Genomic DNA, 662 nt, shown 5'->3' on the forward strand with positions numbered 1-662 from the left:
TACCTTCGAAAACCCCAAAATTGAAAACTGGGGACATTGCATGTACCTTTTTTAGGAGCTAAAAAACAATCAGAAAAAAACACTTTAAATCAGAGGAACTTGAAATCACCCATTTTACATTATAGTTTTATCGTATCTTTTTGCAGACCGAGTTTGGTCGTATTGCCATCAACATTTGCTACGGACGTCACCATCCACTCAACTGGTTGATGTTTGGACTCAACGGAGCTGAGATTGTGTTCAATCCGTCCGCTACAATAACAGGATTGAGGTAAGATTGGGGACCCTCAATATCAAATCAAGTTTGGAGGCGTGTGAACGTCAAAAGATCGAAACAGCCTCTATTAGCTAGCAAGTGCAGGAGTTTGATGTCGCATTTATGTTGAGCACGCTATTACCCAGATAGTCACCCATCTAGATACTAACCACACGCAACGTTGCTTAACTTCAATTACTCATTGGGAATTGGTAATTTTCTTTATATGTGCTACCCAGCCTATAAGTATTATATAATTTAAGAATAAAATCAGAATCTCTTATAATTCCTACTTTTTTTGTGCCTTACCTTCATTTCAGTGAACCGTTATGGGGTATAGAAGCTCGTAACGCTGCTATAGCTAATGGCTATTTCACTTGTGCCATCAATAGAGTGGGTAGTGAAA

At 38.7% G+C, this 662-nt stretch overlaps 1 long non-coding RNA gene across 1 annotated transcript; it reads left to right on the forward strand.

Annotated features, from left to right (window-relative positions):
• The first annotated feature begins 134 nt into the window (after window positions 1-134).
• Window positions 135-655, forward strand: LOC113473443. The gene is made up of 2 exons (XR_003395417.1): window positions 135-271; window positions 577-655. It is a non-coding gene; the product is annotated as an uncharacterized LOC113473443 (long non-coding RNA).
• The last annotated feature ends 7 nt before the right edge of the window (window positions 656-662 follow it).

Source organism: Diaphorina citri, unplaced genomic scaffold (genome assembly GCF_000475195.1).
Source record: "Diaphorina citri unplaced genomic scaffold, Diaci psyllid genome assembly version 1.1 scaffold31428, whole genome shotgun sequence".
NCBI lineage: Eukaryota > Metazoa > Arthropoda > Insecta > Hemiptera > Psyllidae > Diaphorina > Diaphorina citri.